Raw genomic sequence first — 10480 nt, 5'->3', positions numbered from 1 at the left:
GGAGAAGGAGGCTGTTAGTTCGGGTCGACCAGTTGTTCGGTAAAGTCTTTGCCTTTCGAAAGCTAAGTACCGACCGAGGTCGACCAGTTGGCCAAGTGAACGTGGGTCGACCAGTTGGCCTTTTCCATGTCTTGATGATTAGATGCCATTGTTAATAGCATTGGCAATTTGTTCAAGTCCGTCTTATCTGTCTTTCTTTCTCTCTCTCTGCCCGCCTATTCATTTATTTATTTATTTATTTATTTATTTATTTATTTGTTTGTTTGTTTGTTTGTTTGTTTGTCTGTCTGTCTGTCCGTCCGTCCGTCCGTCCGTCCGTCCGTCCGTCCGTCCGTCCGTCCGTCCATCCATCCATCCTGTACATATATCTGCAGGCCAGACAATCGAACTCAGAACCTCTGGACGTGTTCTTAACCTCCGAGCCATCTCTCCAGACATCTGCTTGTTTGCTCATCTCTCTCTCTCTCTCTATCGTCTATCTCCTCTTTTGACTATCCCACATGCATGACACGTACAAATGGGGCCGGGGGAGAAGGAGGCTAGTGTGGTGAGAGGAAGGTTGGTTGGTCATCCAATGGTAAATAAGGCTGGGAATAAATAGCTGAATATTAATTCATTTGAATAATATTAAAACTGTTCAAGTAGAAAACAATTACTTTCTTTTCTGTTTGCCCAGAGATCTGACTGAATGCAACTTGGAAAGAAGATGGCCCTGCTGGACAGAGACCTCCCTCCTGATTTGGGTGGGTGGGGTGGGTGGGTCGACCAGTTTACATGTTTATTTCCATGTTTTGTCTTGTATGGATTGAATGGATGTGTCTCATTTTTTTTCTATGCTTGCTTGCTTGCTTGCTTGCTTGCTTGCTTGATCGAGCAATGACTTCTTGTGTATTTCTTTGCTTGCTTACTTACTTACTTACTTACTTATCTATCTGTTCAGCCCATCTCATTTACTTACTTCTTTAAAAAATGACCCACCTAGTTATTTACTTATTTATTTGTTGTTTCATTCCTTCACTTCCTTATCTTCTTTCATGTATCTGCTCAGCCTGACTCATTAATTATTGAATGTTTCAATTATTTATTTTTATTCATTTATTCCTTATTTGTCTATTTTTATGTATTTACTTACTTTCTTAATTTTTTTTTTACTTTTTAAAATTTACTTAATTTTTTCTTTCTTTGGGAATGTAGATCATTTCTTTCCTTCCTTCCTTCCCTCCCTCCCTCCCTCCCTCCCTCCCTTCCTTCCTTCCTTCCTTCCTTCCTTCCTTCCTTCCTTCCTTCCTTCTTTCTGTCTCCTGACTGTCCTAGAAACATAACCGGCTAAGAAAATGGTGGCCTCCATCTCACTGGTGCTGGGTGAGTGTCAGCAAAGCAGCTCCTGAAATGGAATTTGACACACACACACACACACACACACACACACACACACGCATGATATGAACAGATCGGGGGGTTTCCAATGTTTTCAGAGGAAGGTGCTCACTGGTAATAATAAGTGTGCTGGTAAAGAAGGCTGGAAATAGCTGAATATTAAATCATTAAAACTCTTCAAATAAAAGGCAATTCCATTCTCTCTCTCTCTCTCTCTCTCTCTCTCTCTCTCTCTCTCTCTCTCTCTCTCTCTCTCATCATATACCACCACATCTGGAATGACTGCAACATACAAAAGAAGAAGAAACATGGAAAGAAGACATCCCTGCTGGACAGGATCTGATCTGAGAATAAATTCATCGAATGGCTGCCAACAGCATTTCAGTGAGAAGAGATGCCACTTTTGATGCTGTATAGTTAGTTAGATTAAGAGGGGCCTGTGAACTGGGGTGGGGTGTGGCTTCTCAGGTCACGGAGGGGAGGGGCTGAGGAGTGTACCGTTGGCCTTGACGATAAGCTCCAGTCAGATGTTAATGTCAGGGCCTGACCTGAGAGTTCCTCAAAGGGAATGAATGGAGACCCTTGCTTATCTAAAAAATGTCTGACCTTGGGAAAAGGGACTTGTGGAAAGCGGGCACTTAAAACTGCGGTTTCACATCTTACCAGAAAGCTGCCTCTCGGAAGGGAAACTCATCGTGATATTTTCCCAAGGATACCCTACTGTTCTGATCATTCTGTACTGAATTAAGTCTTCCACTGTAAACAAACAAACAAACAAATAAATAAATAAGAGTAAGTAAGCAAATACGTTTACGGATGAACAAACAAACAAATAAATACAAAGTTCGTTGTTGTTGACTGACTTTTGGTTTCATAATGGAACTCTCTCTCTCTCTCTCTCTCTCACTCACACACACACACACAAAAAAAAAAAAACCCACTAAATATACAATAAAAGGAAGCATAACGCATAATGCCTTTAATCAGGGGGCAGAGTGAACTCTGAAAGTTTTGCAGGCAGGGCTATATAGAGAGATGCTCCATGTCGGGCTGAAGAGATAGTTTAAGGTTCAATTCCCAGCATCTACATGGCAGCTCACAGCTGTCTGTAATCCAGGAGCCTGAGAGCCATGGCAAAAACACAAATGCACATAAGATAAAAATAAATAAATTTTTTAAAGGAAGGGGGGGGGGGAGGGAGAGACTGAATATAAGAACAAACTGAGAAACAAGGAAAGACGGTGCTGGCTGGCTGGCTGGCTGGCTGGCTGGCTGGCTGGCTGGCTGGCTGGCTGGCTGGCTGGCTTTCAGTTCCCTGACAGAAATAAGCACATTATGGAGGAACCACAAAGTTGTTGGTGAGTGAGTGTCCTGTCAGATCACAACAAAGTTTAGTCCCATAATTGATGAAATTCATTACCCCAAAACTTCAGCAGAATATATCCCAAGTTTGCAAATGTGTGATCAGCTTGTGACAGGTTGGGCTGGAGATGCTGAGAACTGGGGTTCACCCAGGGGAGCCCCCAATGCAAGAGCAGACACTCACTCCCATGAAGAGGGATCATTCATGCCTATACTCAAGTTTAAGGAAACATGAATGGCTATGGAGAGACCATTCACAGATATGAAAAATCATTTCCTAAAAATCAAATTTCTCAGTCAGTATGCAACTGCTGTGGCTGTGGTGCTTCTCCCAGATAGAGCAACACACACAAAAAAAACTGATTCCTTGATCTAGAGCCACAGTGCACGTGCCATGGAAAAGGGGACACAGCCAACTTGAATCACAATATTCATCAGAGCATGAGAAGAGTGTAAAAAGGATACAAAAGGAGAGATATTTGTGGTCCTTCCTTCCTTCCTTCCTTCCTTCCTTCCTTCCTTCCTTCCTTCCTTCCTTCTTTTGTTCAGGAAGTGACTGACAGATGAGACTTTGTCCAAGCGGGTTCTGAAATACCAGGCTTGAGTTTCCCCCTCTGTGGGTATTAGTCAGTCAGTCATCCCTTCTTTCTGTAGGAAGGTGGTGCATGTCTCTCAGAGGTTACCTGGTTTCCTCTGCACAAGGTGACCCAGGGGAAGGCTTTCTAAGCCTTATTCAGAGCTATAGAGAGGATGCACCGTGACTTCAGAGACCTCAGGTAGTATAGGGGTGGGTGCCCAAGTCACTAGCTTGATGCTTCAGACTCATGTCATTGATGGGCAGAACATAGTCTGGATTCACAAAGATTCACAACACAGAGCCATCGTCACTTACTAACAGCCCAGGACACCCAGAACTAACAAGAAATTACAGTCTCAGCCGGACTGTGGTGTGTGTGGGTGGGGGCGTGCCTTTAATCACAGCACTTACACACACAGATCTCCGTGAGTTCAAGGATGGCCTGATTTACAGAGTGAGTTTTAGAACAGACCAAAATACACAAAGAAACCCTTTCTTGAAAATCAAAACAAAACAGCAAAACAGAGAAAGAAAGGAAAAAGACAAAAGAAGAAGGAAAAAGAAAAAAATTGCAGTCTCTTCCCACTCTCTCATCCATTGGCTCTAAAGAGCTCCTCTCAGGCTGAACTGGAGACCAGGGTGTCATTCCTAACTGGGAAGCCAGAAACATTAGGGGGTCACAGGAGGACTGACTGACTGACTGACTGACTGACTGACTGACTGCAGCACTTGATGCCTCAACCCTGCTAATGGCTGTGATATAAGGCATGGTAAAAATCGGGCTTTGGCAGGGCACTACTGCCCTTTCTCTATTATTACTGCTCCACAACGAAAAGGACTTGGGGGGGGGGGGAGATGATGTGCAATGCTGATATTGAAATCTCACTGACTCCTTCCGCACTCCTTGTCTATTCCCGACTTTGTCAAATCAACTATCATGAATCTTTGATGTGGCTTGGCCCTTTAGGAACTCAGAGAAACAAGACAGGCAGGCCTATTGGGCATCCCAGAAACCTCCCAGTTCCTGAGCCCTAGCCCTGGAAGTCTCAAAGCCATCACATCCAGAGATCTCTCTAGTCCCTGCTAGTGGTGAACTCATTTCGTCTTCCCCAGGACCAACCACTTATTTCTCCATGTTTGCCTGTGAGATCTGGGGCCAGCTTTCTTCTTCCTCCCTCTGGCCTCTCCACGATCTCCTCTCCATTCTCTCTCTTGCAAGTAGACTCATCAGTCGAGACGACGTGTCTAGAAGTGAGTCTAGAAGGCACCGAGACAGTGTGTCTTGAGGGCAGTTGGCGTTTCTAGGACACGAGTGACATCACAGAATTCTGAGAGCTCTCTGGGATACCGTAGAATTTCCAGAGAAGGGACTGCTGATGTCGTGAGGCACGGCCTTTACCTCCTTGCTGATATTTCTCCCCGAACTGACCGACCGACCGGAACCTGAGGTTTCCTTTCCGGGAGTCTCTCCTGCGACACAGAGGGAGCCGTTCAGGATCTCCTCCTTCCAAAACTAGAAATTTCTCTCTGCGTCATTAAAATCTTTTCACTACTTCCTTCACCCATGGGGAGCTAGTTAGTTGAACACTCACTTTTTTCATGAATGACCCTTCCTCCCTCTCCTGAACAGGTATTCATACTCAGTAATATGAGAAATTAGGCCAGGAGGATACGGAGGATGAGGGTTGAGTCCTCTGAAGTGAATGAGCACTTAGGGAAGGATAAACTTAAGGGAATTGGACTCTCTCTGAGTGGCAAGAGATGAATAGCTGCTGCCAAGGCACAGATGCAGGCATCGGGCTGAGGCACCGACTGGGCTCTCGGCATCCTCCTGCATCGTCAGAGCTGTGTGGGAAACTCAGCCCAAAGGAGGGGCTTCCAAGAGTTTTGCTTATTCCATGTAACCTGTGGTGGGATAACTCCTTCCGCAAACGGGAGGAACTGGGGTGACTTCTGTTTGGTCTTCATTGTAAATGGCAGCATCTAGATTCATCCTTTTGCTTTCAAAGCAAGAAGGTCTATTGGATGTTTCTCCGGGGGTCAGAGAGGCAGGATTTAGGGCAACAGAACCAAGAAACAAATCATACTCCAAAACCAAATCGTACCCCAGGGATGAGATGACACCACTGACATGAGCATGTTTGCTAATCGATTTAGGAGGTCCCAGTCCTCGGTAAGGGAGTAGTGCCATCCCTAGGCGTGTGAGCTTGGGCCATGCCTCTCTTTGTGGTTGCAAACCCTTCCCTAGGGATTTTGCTTCCCTAGGGCTTTCCTTGATAATGGATTCTCAGACCCTAACCCAAGTAGGTGGGGGAAACAACCAACCTACCTACCTACCTACCTACCTACCTACCTACCTACCTACCTACCTACCTACTTTAAGGGACGTATGTGGCTCAAATGTGTGAGATTATCTGTTAAGGTTTCTGGTGCCCAAATGAGTCTTCACTGTACCCCAAAATCCCAAACTTTTAATGACGCCCAACTCCTCCTTGCTGACTCCCATCATGTCAACATTATTGCCTAGAATTGCAGTCTGGTCGTAAGGAAACACTGGCCTACACCAGTAGGAAGGATCCAATTGGGTTTTATTGAATCTGTAGTCACCTCATGCAACAATTGAAAAGCTAGAAAGTTAACTTGTAAATCATAGCCCTACAGAGATGATCTGAGCACATCCGTTCCAACAGCGTCTTCTTCCAGGACGTCTATATAGCCACAGTCTACAGAGTATTCTTCTTCTTTTTTTTTTAATTTTTCATTGAGATTTATTGAGCTCTACATTTTTTCTTTGCTCCCTTCCCTGCATCTCCCCTCCCCCCCCAGCCCTCCCCCAAGGTCCCCATGCTCCCAATTTACTCAGGAGATCTTGTCTTTTTCTGCTTTCTACTTCCCATGTAGATTAGATCTATGTAAGTCTCTCTTGGTGTCCACATGGTTGTCTAAGTTCTGGGGTTGTGGTTTGTAGACTGGTTTTCTTTGCTTTATGTTTAAAAAGCACCTATGAGTGAGTACATGTGATAATTGTCTTTCTGGGTCTGTCTGGGTTACCTCACTCAAAATAATGTTTTCTAGCTCCATCTATTTTCATGCAAAATCCAAGATGTCGGGTTTTTTTTTTCTACTCTCCATTGTGTACCACATTTTTTTCTTTTTTTTTTTTTTTTTTTTTTTTTTTTTTTTTTTTTTGGTTTTTCAAGACAGGGTTTCTCTGTGGTTTTGGAGCCTGTCCTGGAACTAGTTCTTGTAGACCAGGCTGGTCTCGAACTCACAGAGATCCGCCTGCCTCTGCCTCCCTCCCAAATGCTGGGATTAAAGGCGTGCGCCGCCACCGCCCGGCCCACAATTTTTTCTTATCCGTTCTTCGAACGAGGGTCGAGGGGCATTTAGGTTGCTTCTAGGTTCTGGCTATGACAAACAAAGCTGCTGTGAACATAGTTGAGCACGTGTCCTTGTGGCACGATTGAACATCCTGTGGACATATACCCAACAGTGGTATGACTGAGTCTCGAGGAAGGCTGCTTCCTACCCTTCTGAGAAATCACCACACTGACGTCCAAAGGGGCTGTACCAGCTTGCACTCCCATCAGCAATGCAGGAGTATTCTCTTTTCCCCACCACCTCTCCAGCATAAGTGGTCATCAGTGTTTTTGATCTTGGCCATTCTTACAGGTGTAAGATGGAATCTCAGAGTTGTTTGGATTTGCATTTCTCTGATGACTAAGCATGTTGAACATTTCCTTAAGTGTCTTTCAGCCATTTTAGATTCGCCTGTTGTGAGTTTTCTGTTTAGGTCTGTACTCCATTTTGTGAACTGGATTACTTGTTCTTGAAATGACCAATGTCTTGAGTTCTTTGTGTATTTTGGAGATCAGACCTCTGTCTGATGTGGGGGACCGGGTTAGTGAAGATCTTTTCCCATTCTGTAAGGCCGTCGTTTTGTCTTGTTGACCGTGTCCTTTGCTTTTCATAAGCTTTTCAGGTTTAGGAGATCCCATTAATATATTATTTCTCCTCAGTGTCCGTGCTGCTGGGGTTCTATTTAGAAAGTAGTGGTTCCCTGTGGCAATGCGTTTGAGTGTACGTCCCACTTTCTCTTCTATAAGGTTCAGTGTGGCTGGCTTTATGTTGAGGTCTTTGATCCATTTGGACTCGAGTTTTGTGCATGGAGATAGATATGGGTCTATTTTCATTTTTCTACATGTTGATATCCAGTTATGCCAGCACCACTTGTTAAATATTCTTTCTTTTTTTCTTTTTCTTTTCTTTTGTTTTCTTTTTTTTTTTCTTTTTTTTTTTCTTTTGTGGTTTTTCGAGACAGGGTTTCCCTGTGGTTTTGGAGCCTGTCCTGGAACTAGCTCTTGTAGACCAGGCTGGTCTCGAACTCACAGCGACCCGCCTGCCTCTGCCTCCTGAGTGCTGGGATTAAAGGTGTTCGCCACCACTGCACGGCTTTTTTTTTTTTTTTTTAATTGAGAGGTGGACACATGTTCCTTCTAGTTCTATTGGCTGTACAGCTTTGACCAAGAAAGGAGGTTGGATTTCTTTTTTTTTTTTTTTTTTTTTTTTTTTTTTGGTTTTTTGAGACAGGGCTTCTCTGTGGCTTTGGAGCCTGTCCTGGAACTAGCTCTTGTAGACCAGGCTGGCCTCAAACTCACAGAGATCCGCCTGCCTCTTCCTCCCGAGTGCTGGGATTAAAGGCGTGCGCCAGCCACCACCGCCTGGCTAGGAGGTTGGATTTCATCAAAGAATTTCTCTCCGTTTTATATTTCACCCACCTTTGATTGCTATTAAGTGCCATCTAGTTGGTTTGTGGTGTTTCAGGAACAATTTCCTAATTTTTCTGTTTTTTTTTTTTTTGTGTGTGTGTGTTTGGTTTTGTGAGACAGGGTTTATCTAGGGAACAGTCCTGGAATGTCCTTGGTAGGTGAGGCTGGCCTTGAACTCACTGACATCCTCCTGCCTGTCTGCCAAGTCATTTCTTCCTACTTGGTTTGTGTTTGGTTGCTGTTTTGAGTTTTCAGATCTCCTGAAAAAAAGATCAAGATCATTTCTTTCCTAACTCTGTGTCTTTGTAACACAAACATTAAAGGGTGTGGCTACAGCTTCACTGGACCTCTTTGATATGGATATCTGCTGCCTTTCCTGTTGGAGTTGGGAAATTGAAAGTTGTTGAATTCACTCATTGCAAAAAAAAAAAAACAAAAAAACACACAAACAAACAAAAAAAACCCTTATTTATTTTATTATTTCACATTTTAACTTGATTTTTTTTTCTATTTTGAGGCAGGAATTGGCTTTTTATTTATGCTCCAGACAATCTATCTCACTCACTACATGCATGGCCCAGGACTTCTTTCTGAACACTTCCATGAAAGTAGTCAGCTTCCCAAAATATACTGCTGCTGCTGCAATTTTAGAAAAAAAATAAATAAAAATAAATAACCTGAGATAAACAAAGAAAAAAAGGAAAACACCTGTTTTCCCTTCCTTCCTTCCTTCCTTCCTTCTTTCCTTCCTTCCTTCCTTCCTTCCTTCTTTCTTTCTTTTTTCTCTGTTTTCTTCTTTTATTATTTTTTATTTTTGGTGCAGGGTTTCTCTGTATAATACCTTTAATTCACTATATAAACCAGTCTGTCATCTTTGTGACATTATGGTTTTGTTTTTTCTTATTTCCTGTCTGAAAATTGACAAATTGACATTTCTCTCTCTCTCTCTCTCTCTCTCTCTCTCTCTCTCTCTCTCTCTCTCTCTCTCGCTCTCGCTCTCGCTCTCGCTCTCGCTCTCTCTCTCTCTCTCTCATTTAATTTATGTTTTATTTTATTTTATTTTTTTGGTTTGTGTTTTTGTTTTGATTTTCAAGACAGGGTTTCTCTGTTGCTTTGGAGCCTGTCTTTGGAACTAGCTCTTGTCAACCAGGCTGGCCTCAAACTCCCAGAGATCCACCTGCCTCTCTGCCAGATATGGAACCATTCATCTTGGTTAGTTCAAAAGCTAAAACACATGTGCCCGTGCGCGCGCACGCGCGCGCGCGCGCACACACACACACACACACACACAGGCACACCCAGAGAAATGTAATTTTGGCTTGGAGAGATGGCTCGGTGGCTCTGAGGAAGTGGTTTGCATTCCCAGTACCCATATGGCAGCTCATACGTGATTGTAAATCCAGTTCCTGGGTGATCTGACACCCTCACACCATTGCACATATAAAGTTAAATAAATCATAAAAAAAAATTCTTCTCTCTGACTGGGCGGTGGTGGCACACTTTAAGATTCAATTGAACAGAAATCTTGGATATATACCCAAAAGTGGTATTGCTGGGTCTTGAGGAAGGTTGTTTCCTACTTCTCTGAGAAATCGCCACACTGACATCCCAAGGGGCTGGACCAGCTTGCATTCCCACCAGCAATGCAGGAGCATAAATAAATTGTCCTCAGCTGTGCAGGACTGACTGTATGTTGACCTTCCCTTCACACGTTCCCCATGGGCTCCTGAGAGGGGATGAGGCCTCCTGCAGGGAATCCTCTGCCCAAGGCTCCCCCCGGGGGGGGGGCACCCACTCTCTCCCTTCCCCCAGTCCCAAGCTACGACGTCTCAGGCATAGGTGGCAGACCCTCTGGTTACCCAGGATGTGACAGACACAAATGCATGAGAAACAGGAAGGAACGAGGAATGGTGTCCACTCTCTCACTAAATGCAGGCCTGCCTGCCTGCAGTGATGGAAAGAATCAGAACTGGAGAGATGGAATTTCTGGACTTTCCAGAAACCACATGGTGGGAATCTAGTGCCCTCTTCTGGTGACAGGGCCTAGATATGCATATTTGCTGCTTTCTGCTTGAAGCTGGGAAACACTACCTTCTTGCTGAACTTGGATAATTGTTGAATTCAGTCATTTTCAGGTTTCTTAGAAAACAAAACAAAACAAAACCAAAAGCCCGCCAGGCGGTGGCACACGCCTTTAATCCCAGGACTTGGGAGGCAGAAGCAGGCGGATCTCTGTGAGTTCGAGTCCAGCCTGGTCTAGAAGAGCTAGTTCCAGGACAGGAAACAAAAAGCTACGGAGAAACCCTGTCTCGAAAAATCCAAAAACAACAACAACAACAACAACAAAACAAAACAAAACAAAAAAAAAAGCAAAAACAAAAAGCCCCTTCTTTGT

Source organism: Chionomys nivalis, chromosome 25 (assembly GCF_950005125.1).
Source record: "Chionomys nivalis chromosome 25, mChiNiv1.1, whole genome shotgun sequence".
Classification (NCBI taxonomy): domain Eukaryota; kingdom Metazoa; phylum Chordata; class Mammalia; order Rodentia; family Cricetidae; genus Chionomys; species Chionomys nivalis.
This window is presented reverse-complemented; position numbering follows the sequence as displayed.